This window comes from Protobothrops mucrosquamatus, unplaced genomic scaffold, assembly GCF_001527695.2.
Source record: "Protobothrops mucrosquamatus isolate PMUCROS unplaced genomic scaffold, P.Mucros_1.0 scaffold1668, whole genome shotgun sequence".
NCBI lineage: Eukaryota > Metazoa > Chordata > Lepidosauria > Squamata > Viperidae > Protobothrops > Protobothrops mucrosquamatus.
Window position 1 is genome coordinate 114,965 of NW_015387825.1, and position 15,695 is coordinate 130,659.

At 38.5% G+C, this 15,695-nt stretch overlaps 1 protein-coding gene across 1 annotated transcript in view; it reads left to right on the forward strand.

Annotated features, from left to right (window-relative positions):
* LOC107293600 (plexin-A1-like) overlaps positions 1–15,695 on the forward strand; it is a 164,093-nt gene that overhangs the window by 78,292 nt on the left and 70,106 nt on the right. The window lies entirely within an intron of this gene.

Below are 15,695 nucleotides of genomic sequence, written 5' to 3' on the forward strand. Positions count from 1 at the left end.
ACTTGCCAAGTGCCCAAATTTTGATCACATGAACATGGAGTTGCTGCAACAGTCGCAAGTGTGAAAACTGACCATAAGTCCCTGTTTTCGATGCCGTTTGATCTTTGAATGGCCACTAAATGAATGGTTATAAGTAAAGGACTTTCTGTCTATACATTGTCGCACTCCACTGAGAAAGGATGCGGCAGCCCCCATACTGAAGCAGTCATGAAAAATTGCATCTTCCAAGGAGTCTTTTCTGTCCCTGACTAGTCAACTCATGTAAACAGAGCTCTCCTGATACAGGCCAGTCTTGCAGAAGAACGCCACAGGAATTTAGTGACCGACTCCATCACAACTGTGGTTGCAGCATCTATTCAGTTCCAATATCCTGAGATTACTGCCCTTTCCAGTCCACTAATTTATGTCTATATGTCCCTGGGCTCATCATATTATCTACCTGCTTGTCCCCCACCCCACCCCTCCAATCCTATTTGAGGATTTCATCTTGCAGAACTACAGGCGTGTTATTGCTTTGTACCACTGTCTAGCTTCCAAAGGGAAAAAAAAGAAAGAATGGATATTCCTAACTTTTTTTATAGAGTTATCCAACACGGTTATTTTAAAAGGAAAACACTGTACACGAAACTTAATGAAGGTTGCTAGGTCATGGACAATTGACTGAAAAAAGGCAGTAGCAGTATAATAGTTTTCCTGGTTCCCAGTTTGGGTTAAGAAATTCCATGCGGCAGCCTCCCAAATATTGGTACACTGCTATCATATCACCCCTAGTCCTTCTTTTCACTAGTCTAGACATACCCAGTTCCTACAACCTTTCTTTATATTGATTAGGCTGAATGATTAGCAACTTCATAGAGGAACTGTCAGTGGTCACTGCTTTTGGTGGAATTCTTAAGTAGCCTAATAATATGTAAGAGAATTATGGTAGACAACAGAAAGAGATCCATAAAACATTCAGCAACATTTTATCCTGAACCTGAGTGAACAAGTTGCTTTTATAAAATATGAATCAGCAGTATCCTTAACTCTAAGAGAGATTATAGTAATGAATAAACTTTTACTTTCAAGGATAATTTTTTAAATATTTTTTTTACTGACAATGGTGCTAGCAGTATTAATAATACTATGACATGTGACTGCAATGTTCTGCTTCCTGAGTCCAGATTGAAAGTGCTCTTGAATGTTTTACCGTGATTGACAAATAACAGTAATAAAAAGTTGGTAGGTCAGCATCCACACATGTGGATGGGACTGGAATTTCCTCTTTTTTCCCCTCATGTGCGTACATTATTTGGGGGATCGCATTAAAGTTTTTGTTGGTTTCCTGCCTGACATGGTAGAACTTACTGTATTTTTCCGTGTATAAGACGCACCCTTGTATAAGACGCTCTGGCATGCAAGTTCCAAGCTTACAGCAAACAAAGTCAGCGCTGGGAGCAACCGCCTCCCAGCGCTCTAAATAGACGCCTCCCAGCCGGCCCCAACCACCTAACCAGCATCCAGCACAATGAGCATGCATAGTCAGTTCACAGCAGCAGCCTTCTGATGCTGGTAAACAAACCGGCGTGAGCACCGGCATGATAGCAAGGCAAGGGAACCGAAGGCAGGTTTTAAACTCCCCGCCATTTCTCTGTGCCGATCAGCTGTTTGGCATTCTGGAAGTTCGGCCAGCAGCTATTATCGAGCAGGACGGCCTCGCAGCTGCGTTCCACAAGGTCCCCAACCAGCATACAGGTACAAGGGAGGAAAAGGGCTGTTGCTGCCATCCATGCTGCGGATCCCATCTGCTGCCTCCGGATGCCGCCATCTGACGATCTTGCCCCCTCCTCCCTCCCGTTAGTGGCAAGCCCACAGGGCCTTGACACCTGTGCCAGACGGCATGGCAGCAGCATGTAAAAAACCTGCACAGGCATGCCCTGGGCTGTGGAGGTTACCATTATTTTTTCGTGTATAAGACGCTGCACTTGTATAAGACGCATCTGATTTTTGAACAGGGTGTTTTCAGGAAAAAATAGCATCTTATACACAGAAAAATACGGTATGTACTTGGTTTCAGATGATGCCAGAGACAGAAGTCCTAACCAAAGGAGGCAATGGAGATTGACCTTCACAGGTGCATAGAAGTGCAGTCATGAAGATAGCTGCAACATTTTTTTTATTAGTGCACAATTGCCCTACCTACCAATCTTGCTTCTTTAAATAGCAATTACAAATTGTGCCCTTTAGAAAAACAATACATTTTTTAAACTTTTTCTTTCTAAGATTGATAAAAAAAAAATTGTGCCAAACAGAACTTATGTTAGAAGCTGAAATGTTTCAACATCTGGAAGCCATCAAAATCTGGAATGGAGCAACACCGTTGACATGATTGCTTTGGCATTTCTACAGTGCTGTCACTTGGGGTGGTAGATCTACACTCTGTTATTAGAAAGGTGCCTGATAAATTCTATGATTCATCGTTTAGCAACATTTTCTGTTTGCTAAAGTTTGCATGAATAAATGATGGCACATCAATTGGTAATAAATCCACAAAATTTAAAACACAAATGAATGAACACAGAATTCAGCTGTATAATTTAGCTGAATGGTTAGGAGCCCACATAATATATTTGAATAAGTGGTCTTACTATTTACATAGGCATGCAGAGAATGTGGCGTTTCATATGATGTATTTGCAAATGTGTATTGCTCCTTTCCTTAGGATGGTAAATATTTTATATGACTTTAATATGAACGAGCAGTAGAAAGCCCCAACTTCAGCCTTGATTTATAAAATAAGACTATTTGCTCTAGACATATTTTATTAACTGCAAAAAATACACTGCCTGAATGTTGCATAACTGAATGAATTCAGACACAGAAAGGGTGATTCACATCACTACTATTCTCAGGACAGAACGCTTCATGCAGAAAGCATTGTTTTGTGAAAGCACCCCTTCATTTCATAAAAACAAAGGAAGTGCTAAAAGTGACAGGAAAAGATTATATGACTTACAATTGTACATTGTGGCTACTTTCATCCTGAACCTTCCTGCATTCAATGACTTTCTATCTCAAGAATTTATGTCCAAAGAATATATGAATCTTAAATTAAAAAAAAAACTTTTTAAATTTAAGATTCTGTCATATGAAGTGTAATGATTTTTCAGAATTTCAATCTAGAGACATTTAAGGGTGTGCAGATGGAAAAGGGAATTTAACTGAAGCAATATTTACACTATGGCACAATTTTGCGTTTTAGCACTGGAGCTCAAACTGTTGGAAAGGAATGCCTAGAATAGAATAACACAGTTGGAAGGGACTTTGGAAGTCTTCTGGTCCAGCCAGATTGGTGTCGTCAAATTTGATGAGTTGCCCATCTATCCCTTCATTCAAATCATTGATGAGGATGTTGAAGAGTTCTGGGCCTAAAACAGAGCCTTGGGGTACCCCACTACATACTTCCCTCCATTTAGATGCAGTTCCATTGTGGACTACACATTGACTAATTTTGGACTTCAAAGGATGGTAGTGCTTAGTATTCGTGTCTGCAGTATTTTGCTGGCTGTTGTATAGGAAACCTGTTGTCTAGTGTTCATTAGTGAAAATTATTCTTATTATTAAAATTATAATTCTTCAGTCTTTAAGTAAACAGTTTGGCTATGTTAAGTATCTATTAAATGTGTTTCAAATAGAACAGAAACTGTATAATGCATTTCCTTTCCTTTCAATTTTCATTAATCTGTTTTAAAAAACTAAAATCCCTATGTATCTGGATTCTAACATTCTGTTTTCCATATTACGTTAAGCTTCACAATTGCGCTTTTGCCAGATTCATAAAATCATTCTGTTATCTTTTATTAATTAATCCGGGATGACTTCCACTTCTTGATTCTGCTTTTTCTATGTCTAATATGAAACACTGCCTTGCCTCACACAAATCTGCCTTAAAAGAAACACAAGGATTTCTTTTTTTCCCATCAGCCTGGTAGCCAAGATAGAATGATTTTTATTAAGTGGACAATGATCTGTGTACTCTTAAAAATAAAAATGTATTTCAGGTAGGTGTACTTTTTATTTATTATTGAGGTTTATTAGAAATAGACCACTCCTAACAAAAGGCATACAGTAGGTGTTGGCTACGTGCAAATCCTAATTTTCTCATATAAGGGTAATCAAAGAATCTTCCTCTTTCACCAGACTTTAATTTCAATAAGATTTGTCACCTGCAAAGCTTTTTGTGCATTCCAGGGACAAATCCCCATGCACATAATAGCCACACAAACAATAAAATTGTGCTTTAGCCTCTGGCTGGAGGCATTCTCCAACACTGGAAAGAAATGAAACAATGAGAGTCAGCTTTGCTATGAGCTTAGGTCAAGCATGTGGCTATTATTTGCTTCCCTGTGTAACTGTGGATTGGGATAATAGTTCCTGTCATATTTTTGTTTTAGTCCTTTGTGTTATATTTCACAGGGCTCCATGCCAAGTTATTCTGTCTGACAGGATCTAAACAGTAAAATTGTGATTGCAGTAAAAAAACAACAACAAAAAAAACAGGGCAGTGAGAGATTGAGTGCTGCATATAAACAGTTTGAGGAAGCTGTTGTACACTAGAACAACATCCTTACTTCTTTTTCTTTTAAGCAAGTTCCCAAAGGTTGTTTTCAGAGACTAGTTCTCCCAACCCAAATAACTAGAAGAAAAAAGAAAATTATGAGAGGATTCATGTCTAACAATCTTAAATGGTCGTTTAGTAACAGTCATTAAATATGCAGATCCCCTCTTCCTGAAAGCAGATCCTCTAAGGCAGGAGTCCCCAGCCCCTGGTCCATGGATCAGTACCGGGCTGCGGCATGCTAGCAACCGGTCTGCACAAACAAGGAAAGCCCCATCCACAGGATGCAGGCAGCACACAAAACCACGTCCCTTTCGGTCCACGGAAAAACCTCTATCCAAGTAACCGATCCCTGGTGCCCAAAAGGTTGGGGACTTCTGCTCTAAGGCATTTTCAGAATAGGGAAGATGAGAGCTTCCAACATTCAATTTTACATTTATTTCCCAAAGGTCATTTTAACTATGTATCTTCCTTTCTCTTGTTATGTTTATGGCTCTTCAAACGAATATGTAGTTGTATTCAGTTCTGAAAATTAAAGCATGTCTCTTTTTAACAAGTGGGGATTTTCTTTCTTCATGTTATCTTTACTCTTATCTAGAAAAAAATAAGGATTTTCTGAGTAGAGAAAAAGAATGTTAACTTTGGTTTTAGAATGAACATGTAGAATTAAATATGGGATGGCAGAAGGAAAATACAATACTTTTATTAGGCCAAGTGTGGATAGACACACAAGAAATTTGTCTCCAGTGCAGAATGCACCTGCAAAGCATTATCATCATCATCATCATCATCATCATCATCATCATCATCATCATCCCAATAAATGGCTAATGGTTCTTAGTAATATTTTGTTTTTGTCTGGAAATATAGAAATTCACACATACACAAAATCTGTATCTGTTGTCTGCATGTGTACATCCCACAAAAAATCAAAGATTGCATTCTATAAATGTAAATGTCGATATGTTCTGATTATCACTATTTCTGCTTTTCCCAAATAATTGTAGCTATGGAAAAAAGGCCTACAGTATTGAATTGTCTACTTGATAACTGCTGGAGTGCGTGCTATTATTATAAGGCAGATTGTATGGGGTTAACAGTTTTAAGAGTGAGCTGTAATAACATGCAATTTTTTTTCTGTAAATAGGATATTGTATTTGTATGTGTGTGTGTGTGTGTGTGTGTGTGTAGCAAAAGTAAGATTTTCTATTGTAGAAGTATTCTTACAATTTGGTATCTTTTAGAAATAAGTGAAACTGAAGAATTATTGTCAAAGTTCATATATATAGGAATTTCCAAAATGTGGTTGTTTATTTTTGATTTAGCACGTTTGCAAACACAGCCATTTAATAAGCCACTGTGAAACAAAGTATGTTTAACATGATGTATGAACACTGCCTTCTCTCTCTTGCACACATACATACCAACACATATTTGTAACTGTTTAATTATATGAAGTTGTAACATAATTTTTTTCTATAATCATTAGACCTCTAGTTTTTTTTTCTAATTCTATTTTTTATGCTGTGAAATGCAGAAAATGTCAGTTTTATATGATATATATTAAAGGGCACAACAATCGTAAAAGGTCATATAAATGATGTTAAGCTGCATCTTTCCCAAAGGCAATGTTTCTAGCCTTCTTCTTTTAGATAATATTTTATTTCTTATTTCTTTGAATTCTCTGGAGGCTGGCTTATTCTAAGGTAGTAATAACCCAGAAAAGGCACCAAGCAAATTATTTGCTTTAAATATTAGCATGGGCTTTTTCTCTTGATTCTTCAGTATGCCTGTTTAGTAAGAGGTGCTAAGCCAGACATGTCAAACTCGCGACGTCATGTGACGTCGTGTGACATATTGGAGCATTTTTCCCATTGCCGGCAATGGGGTGGGCGCGGTTTCCTAGTGACGCGTCCGGCCCACGGGCCGGCAGTTTGATACCGCTGTGCTAAGTGATAGGGTTTAGAGCCAGGGAACAGCAAATAGAATAAAGAGACACATGAAACTTTTTTGTGCCACACTGTACCAAGTCTGGCACACCAGAGAGTTGGCTGGTGTCCACATAACTGAATTTATGTTAGCTGAATTTCCTGTGTTTAATTTTTTTAAACATTAAAATTGAAAAAAAAAAGCTTTTCTATTTGAAAGGGTGTCTGAGATGGGAGTCGGAGCAACTGGCTTCTGCCCCTCTCTATATACTGAGAGATTAGAAGAAGGAAGTTAGCCATAGATTATCTGCTTATTCCAGGCTGCAAGAGCCATGTTTCAGATAAGTAAACATTACATAATCATTGATACATATTGTAGTACAGATTCTCTGTCTGAACTATAGTTCAGCTTCTAGTCAGGATTCAAATGTCAGGCGGAGCCTAAGTGTGCTACACATCATACAAACCAGGTCTGATTTAGCACCTGACAGTCCAGGCAGCCACCATATAGGAACTTTGAGCCATTCATGCCTGTAAATCTTCGTCTTACTTTCATATTTGTTTCATGAAGTGGAATATCATTGCCTCAGGCCTTTGAGAGGACTTCAGGGAATTAAAGTGGCATCTCTGAGCCTTTCTTGGAAGGCTGCTGCTATTGTCAGGTAGTGAGGAAAATGTTCCCGATGTAAAAGATCTCATTCACAATTGATTGACTGATTGATTTTGTATCAATTTGTTGTCAGTGCTTAGGGACCACATAAATTTTCCTCATGATGATTTGTCCCTAATGTGGTCTTTCAGGTGTTCCAGTGGTGCCCTCACTGCCCTATAGTTGAGTCCATCCACCTTACTGCTAGTTATCTTTTTGTCTTTAGTTTAAATTAGTAGTTTAAATTAGCAACTCTTTTGCAGTTTTTACATTCCATCTTAGGTCCTTTCTTTGCTTTTTATACCAGGTTGTAAAAAAAGGGAACACTGGACTTTTGGCTGGACTTTTTAAGACTATTTTTTTATAAGGGCTTTCAGTTGCGGACAGGATGTTTCTGTTTATCCAAGAAAATGAAGTCTCACAAACAAACTGGTTTTTTTTTGGCTCTGACTGAACTTAATCTGTGTGATCCAATTTCTTTCCTATTCCTCACCCTTTTTTGCAATTGGGGCCAGTTCAAGAAGGGTGAAGAGATTGGGATGAGAGACTGGGGAGACTACAGAAAGGATATTATGATGGATTAGACTAAGAGTTAGTTTTAAAAGTAGATTATCACTTGTGTTTTTGCTTTCAAGTAAAATCTGATTGCTTGGAATCTTGTTTAGAGAATATAGTACCAAAATGACATTTTATTGAACATTTAGAAAAGATAATGCAGTCAGCAATAAATAGAAGTCACCACCATTTTTTGTTATGGTTACATAATAATTATAGTTAGGTTACAATTGCTCTCTTGGTTATTTACTTTTATTTTCTTTCTTTGCATAAAAACACCAAAAACAATTGTTTCCATGGTGATTATAACAGGCATGTTGTTTTCTGCTTGTTTGACTTGTCTTTGTTCACACAATCAATTTCCAGATATCATTTGTAAGAGATTTCTGTCTTTGTCAATGACTCATAATTTGCTGTATTTATTTGAAAGGGAATTTTTTTTGGGGGGGTGAACAGAATGAGAAGAAAAAGACTTAAGCAGTTCTTCTATCTGTCAGTGATTTATTCATGATCATAGCCTAAGAGACTGCTTTTCAGTATAATAAAAACAGAACTTAAGTGCTTTTCATACATTGCATAAGCTGTGTGTTTGTTGCTGAGAACACATACTTCTTTAATCTGTGTGACAAGTCATTTTTGGAAAGCATTTCCTACATGGAGAGCCCTAAGAACTACATAAAGCAGAAGAATGGTTAATGTCAGTTTTGAACATGTGGAATTACTTCATACAGTCTACTTTCCAGTTTTATAAAATGGTACCTTTGGGATTTGCATTCTCAGCTGCAAACACAACACTAATGAAACATATGAATCAGACCCAAATTTCCTTTATATTAAGATGAAACACTGGTTTGGGGAAAGTATATTTCTTTCTCATATGGAATTAAGCACTGAACTAAAATTACAGATAAGACGCTCAATCTTTTGACTTCACCTGTTTCTGCTGATCAGTAATGATCATGAGTGAAAAACACTTTCATTTTTTTGTAGGATAACTCATTTTAATTACATTCCTAAAAAAACACCTGAAACTGAGAAATTTTGAATGGAAAAATGATACAGGAAAGATACACTGTCTTGATTCTCACCTGAAGGTAGCAGAGTGCAGTGTGCCAAGGTATTAGTGTGTCATGGAGAGGATATTAAGAATTGAATTGTTGTCTGGGGGCAGGATCTGTTTTTTCCTCCTGAGGAATGGAAGACCTTTAAACAATTTGGAAATAATCTCCAGCATGTGTGAATTTTCACTTCCAGAATTGGGAGAGCTGCATTAGTTGCTGATTTGCTTCTGGATGTAATTCTTTTTTTAATTTTTTTATTAGTTTATAATATACAATACAATCAAAATACAAAGTAAATAGTGGGAAAGATGAAGAAAGGAAAAGGGAGTAGAGAAGTGAGGTAAGGGAGAAAAAAGGGAAAAAGACATTGACTTCCAACCTCCTTTGGTGCAATAGAGTATCAACTTCAAACCTCAACTTTTTACTTTTACAAAATAATATAAACTAGCTATTTCAATAACATGATTCTGGGTGCAATTCAAGCTGCTGGTTATCATCTGTAAATTGGCCCCCACTTTGTTACTTTTCTGAAAGTCCCCGAAGTCTTGGTTCGATCAGCAAGCTTGGGGACCCTAGGTTGATACAGAGGCACTCCTGGAGGGGGTGAGGTTGAGGGTTTTAAATTGTGGCTTTTTATTTCTGTATATCACCAGGAATCACTATGTGTGAGTTGGGTAGCGATATAAATTTGTTAAATAAAATTGTCCAGCCAGCAAAACTTTTACTGGGAATTCTGGAAGTTGAAGTCCACACATCTGTGCTGATTGCCTGAAAGGATATCTTAGCTAAACGAATTACTAATTACTTCCTTCAACAAGTTACTTGTTTCAAACGTGCATTGATTGCAGGAAGGGTGGTTTGAGAATGATCTTTTGGGTTTATATTTCAGTATTTACAGGCAGATCATTCTTTTTCTTATGGTTGTGTTGTTCTTGTTATCTTTTACTTCTCTGAGCCTTCCTTCCAGTACTGTAGAAATCAAGGAACGAGTAAAAACGTGTCTTTTTGAGGAGACAAATTGTAGCGCCACACATTCAGAAACACTACTTCAGGATGTCCTTGATTTAGTCAGCAAATCAGCCAATTATCTGTAAAACTAATAAACCAGATGGAATTATAAAGTTTCCATCTAGTTTTCATCCCTTTTCTCTTGTATAAATAGGATTATATAGGAAGGCTCCTCTGTCTATTCTGCCTGTTCAGGTCCTTCAGCATGGAGTCAATCAATCAGGTGGTTTTTTTTTGGGGGGGGGGGGCGGCTGTGTTGTGCAATGCCAACATCAGGCATTTATCACATTTGGAACTTTGAAGGTCTCCTTTTGGACCCTTTCCTCCAGCCCAGTTTTTTGAACTGCTGGGCTGAATGGAATGGTCTTCATTACTTGCCTATGTGGTATGTAGGCAGTTTCTTGGGACAGATCATGTGGTCTGCAAGAATGTGGTCTCAAACTTTCAATTAAATGTCCCTACTTTAAGGATCCACAATGTGATTGACTCGGTCTCTAGGTCGCATCTAGTTGTTATGGTGGAACCAAGGCTGATTCCCATGGCCATTGCTTCTGATGTCGGTTTTGCTCGATCTTTCTTCAGATGACATATTATTAAAGCCACTCTAAGCAGGCAATGGCAAACCACTTCTGAAAAACCTTGCGAGAAAAACTGTAGGTTCTTCAACAGGCAGTCTCTAAGAATTGGACACAATTGAAAGGACCCTTCCCCCCCCACCAAAAGTAACTGCTTAGGTCAGGGGTAGGCAACCTTGTCTCTTTTATGACTTGTGGACTTCAATTCCCAGAATTCCTGAGCCAGCCATGCTGAGGGGAAAGGGAGATGTTTCCAAGCTGAGCCATGGTGGCTCAGGAATTCTGGGAGTTGAAATCCATGAGTCATAAAAGAGCCAAGGTTGCCTACCTCTGGCTTAGGTTATGGTTATCTTCATTTTCTGCTTAGATTTATAAATTTCCTACGCTGTCGTTTCTTCCTTCTTCTTGGGTAAAATATTTTTATCCTATTTTTCCACTTAAAATACTTCCAAAGGGGCTTTCATTAGAAGACATAAAAAATCATTCTTGTTCATAAGCTTATGATAAAAAATACAACATAAAAGAAAAATGAGATGGTAAGGGCAGGGGGAGAAAAGCCAAGTTCATATAGTAGTTCTTAAAGTTTTATATTAGTATCTAGGTAAAAGTTTATGGAGAAAAATTAATCTAATGAAATTACCATTTCATCAAAGCCCTGCTATCTCAACTTCCTCTGCCAATTACAGCTGCCTTGTGATAATGGAAGGAAGAGCTAAAGGAGTAAAGCAATCAAAATTTCATAGTCTGTGAGGAAAAAAATCCACATATCCCATGACATCTAGTTTGGTCATTGCATGAACATTAGTACATCTTGCAACGTGACCAAAATCATAACTGAAATTCAAACAGTTGTACTTAAATCACTGGCTCAGTTCTTTTGGACATGAATAACAAATTGCGCTTAAGCTAAGCAAAAGAGCGGCATTGATACAAGTTCCTCTGGAATTAATATTGACCAGATCAGCTATGCCAAATGTTGAGAATAAAACGCAAAACTAAATCTGAGTTTGGTTACGCCACTGTTCCCAGATTATTGGACCATTTCCTTTTAAATTATTGGCTTTTAATGGATCTGTCACAATCGGATTCAGGTCAGTTTGTATGCATCGAGACTATTGCAGTGGCCATTAAGGGAAACCAGGCTGATAACCATGCAGAAATGAAAGCTGTATGGAATTTATAAGAGAGAATTCCATGGAAAGGAATAGAATGGTTTAACAAGCTGGTAACGAGAGCTGGGAAAACATTAGTAGAGTTTAGAGTAGGCCTGAGAAGCAAGGAATAAAGAAGGGGAGGGGAGTGATTTTGGCAGGGAGTGGGTCACATAGGCAATCTGTTCCTTTTGCCTAGATTTGTTTTTTGTTTTTTTTTAAGGTTTTCTGAAAAGTGTCAGGGGAGCTATGGCAAGCCAACAGGCCCCAGGCCAATTTTCAGCTAAACATGTTGTTGTGTAAAATTGTAGTCAATTAATTTAAGACCTGCCAATTTCAACTGCAGAACGTTACAAGATTCTGTCAAATCCTTCCCAAGATGTAAAAGGGGAAACTGGGAAGAGCAGAACAAGTTAAAAGCGTGTGTGGTAAAAGCGTTTGGCAGCATCTTATGGTTAGAATGAGAACTAAGGATGATTGCTCCTATAAAGTGCTCAATCCTGCCCTTGTTAATTCTTAAGTCATTGGTTATAATATGTAAGAAAGGGAAGAAGCAAGGGCTTGGGATTTCAGAACATTTTTGGAAATACATTCCTTTACTTTGGAAAATCAGTTGTGAATATGGTTTGCAAAGGGCAGCAAAGAAAAGAGCCCATTTAAGAACAGATCTGCATTTTACTTGGTGTAGGTTAGAATTTCTCAACTTGTGTTGTATGCGGATTTCAAATTCTGGTATTCTCAGCAATGGGAAACAATTGTGTAGGATTTGTGACAGTATTTGAGGGAATTTGTTTTTTTTAAAGTTGTATAGTAGACATCTTTAAATTAATCCAAGACGATGGGTTCATTGGTGATTTTCGTTTGGTTACTAAGGAACAGAGAGATTGGGATGAGACAGGTGTGGGTGGAGTTAACTGGAAAACTGGGACCCAAGAAGCTTTGGCAGATGTTTGTGAAGATTTATTAATGCACATAGGGTTAGGGCCATATAAGCTTCATGGGAAATGTTGTTCCATGGCTCCGTGAGATTTCCAGAATCTCACAAAATGCAGCAAAGACTTGGAACATGCCAATTCTAAGAGATCTTAACTTACATGTATCCAGGTCCTAAGCCAGTGGTGGCGAACCTATGGCACGGGTGCCAGAGGCGGCATTCGGAGCCCTCTCTGTGGGCACACATACCGTTGCCCCAGCTTTGCCTCCGCCGTGACCCCCTCCTCTTCAGCAGCCCCCCTGAAGGAGAGTCGCCCCCGAGCATGGCCCATACGGAGCAGTGCAGCCAAGGACATGGCAGCCAGGTAGCGTAGATAAGACTCTGCCCTCACACCCCATCGTGCAGTTGATGCTGCAGGGCGCAGACACAGGGTGTGGCCGCCATAGCGCTGCTGAGCTACCTGGGTGATCTGCGGCGGCCCTGGAGGCGATGAGTGGTCCTGTGGGCAGGCGGGGCGGGGCAGGGTGGTGGAGTGGGGGTGGGGCCAGTTTTTGGGCACTCAGTTTCTAAAAGGTTCGCCATCACTGTCCTAAGCTATAAGGGGGCAAAGACTCTCCTAACCACAGATGCCATTTGCTTATTGAGGGTTAAATATAGAATAAGTCCCATATTGCACACAAATTCACCTGTGGAAGCATAATTCCATTGAAAACTAAGGACAATAGGCTCCTGAAAAGAATAGTTCCTTGAATCCAAAGTCTTCAAATTTCAAGTGGATCTTTTTTCTAGTTCTTTGTGGGGACAAACCTACAGACTTACTTAATGCATAGTATATAAACTAAAAGGTTCGCTATCTACATTTATAATGTTAGCTTAATGTTTCTGAAGACTACAGTGGTAGAATGGAGGAGACATGGAATATCATTTTGTATTTTTGGTAAAATTCTCTTCAGTGGTATTAAAAGGGTGACTTGTAAAATATGTATGTATCCTTAATCTTTTTTTTTCATGCTATTTCCTACATGATTTAGCATATTTCTGGACTTTTGCAAGGGGTTGCGAGATAAATAATATTTTGAGTATTCTTATAATTCTGTTTTGTTTGACCACAGTATTTGCTTGTATCATGTGTTTCTCCTTAATCTCCTGTAAGTGAGAGGGGAAAAAATCAGAATAATATTCAAGATTCCTTCTACCTTGGTGCTGTCAGTGGAATTGTCACTATGTTTTGTGGAGTTTTTTTTTATTTTTAATAGTTTACCCTTTGAAAACTGAATGCAATTTCATTTTAATGTATGCTGACTAGTGTACATTTAAAGTGACAATAAAGTTCTATTCTATTCTATTCTATTCTATTCTATTCTATTCTATTCTATTCTATTCTATTCTAGCTTGCAAGATTCTTTTGTTAAAAGTACATAATTTTTATTAAGTTTTTACATTACAATAGTAAAATGTAATACAGACTGAAATAAAAAAGAATAGAAAGGGAAAGAAAGATGCAAAGGGGAAGAAAAATCCCCATAGAAAATAGAAAGAAAAGGAAGAATATAGTGAAGAGAAAGAAAAAAAATGTATAAGAAGTAACTTCCTAAGTAACTACTAAGATTCTTAAGAATCACATGAATATATAAAAACACCTGTTTGAGAGAGGCCTTAGGCAGTTCTTCAGCTAATTATGTAAGAATAAGCTCTAAATATCATTACAAAAAGAAAGCCAGCTTGTTCACCATCTGCCTAAGGCCTATGTTTTTCTTTCCATTGACTTTACTCTGTCTGCTCTGAAATACTTTGGCCTAAGACTTTAGTCTTAGCTGTACTTACTGAGAAGTATTTGATACTTCAGAAATACAATAGGATTATTTCCAAATAAATATGACTATATTTGGACTGTCAGTATCCTAGTAGTTGGTATTTTATTATGTCCATTTCTCCTGTTGTTTCTTTCAAAACATTTGTATTATTGTAGTCCATTCAGAAGAGCACTGCTTGTTAAGTCTTCACTGTGAGTATGAATGCTCCATTCCAGGTTTCTACTTCCATTTCTACTTCACTATATAAAATTGTACGCCCTAAATTTCACAGTAGCTTTAATATGCAGAAAGAAGATTGGGAAGCTCCATACCAACACTAAATTTTGGTTGTTCTTCCATTCACTTAATGTTGATTGGAAACAACATGGATGACTCTGTGTTGAGGAATTGGAGTTGGAGGGGACTGTTGTAGTATTTATGATTCAGGATCCTCCTCGGCATATTTCCAGGATCTCCTTGGTAGGCTTTCAACTGCTGCATGCAGAAATTGTTCTTGCGTAGGTGTGCTTAATTTTTCTCTCCAGTTTTCTGGTGGAGAATGAGCAGAGCTAGACCTAATGGAAGGCACTCTAATTACAGTTGAGCTGATTTTTTTAACAGTTCCCAAACAACTTCAAGGAGAAGATACAGTGGAATCCAGGGCTGTTCTCTTTATTGATGTAACCAGAAAGATTTGTGCAGAGAATCTTTATTACGTATTGTGTATGTATTTCGGGTGTTAAAGGAGTATTCCAGAGTATGAATTCTTGTATAGCTCCATACATGCTAGGTGAAACATCTTGGCTTCAGTAAATTGTGCTTGTAAAATATATCTGTGCACACCTTGGTATGCAAGTGCATTTCCCCAGCATGTCTGATGAGTAATTTTCCCTGACCTCACCAGTAGCTTGTTAATATTTTACAAGAACACAAGAGCAAGTTGTAAAGCAAACTGCAAACACAATCCCACACACAATTAAAAAAAACTTGAAAGCCCATCATTATCTTTGTATTAAAGTAGTTAGAAAATTCTGGACAAATCATGCCATTTGAATGCAGGCAACTGATCTCTGGCTGCGACTCAAGTTTAGCACAGGTTGTATACGTCCTAAGTCAGTGGTGGCGAACCTATGGCACGCGTGCCAGAGGCGGCACTCAGAGCCCTCTCTGTGGGCATGTGCACCACTGCCCCAGCAGAGTTCACCAGAGTAGCAAGCTTGTGGCATATGGAAGCGACAGGGCAGGAAGTGAGCGAGCAAGGGGCGTTGCTCCCCGGGGATGCCCCAGAGATGGCGAGGGACTAGCCCCAGCCACGCTCACCCAGTCTGCCTTGACCACTGCAGCCACACCCACCCAGTGGATCATGCCACCCCCCTGAGGGCACCACAATGCTGATGCACCCCTGGCACTTTGCGATAAATAAGTGGGGTTTGGGTTGCAGTTT